Here is a 413-nt window from a genome sequence, read left to right on the forward strand (position 1 = left end):
GTGGTGTTATAACGGGAGCAAAAGAGTTACATGCAATTTTGTACATCTCACATATTGCTGTGGAAACAAAGAAAGGATGCCAGCAATTGCGCTTAACACACCATTGTTTTCTTCCAAAAAATAGTTTTTTCATGCAATTATCTAAAAATAAAAAATACATATAAATATACCTCATTGAAGACCAAATCATCAACCCACGTGTACCTTCCGCTCCATCACACGACCGACCTTCAGAGAGAGTCGCTGTACCAAATCATTCGAGTAGGTGTCCTCACACACATAATTAGACCTCGAGGGTACATGAACCCTCCAGCGCTCGCACAGCGGCAGCAGAATCTTTATCCGCTGAGCAGGAGGAAAGGCACCGAACACTGTCCTCAACACAGTCACAATAGGCCGTGCAGTGCCACTCA

Source organism: Trypanosoma theileri (assembly GCF_002087225.1).
Source record: "Trypanosoma theileri isolate Edinburgh chromosome Unknown TM35_Tth_66_V1, whole genome shotgun sequence".
In the NCBI taxonomy this organism is placed as follows: domain Eukaryota; phylum Euglenozoa; class Kinetoplastea; order Trypanosomatida; family Trypanosomatidae; genus Trypanosoma; species Trypanosoma theileri.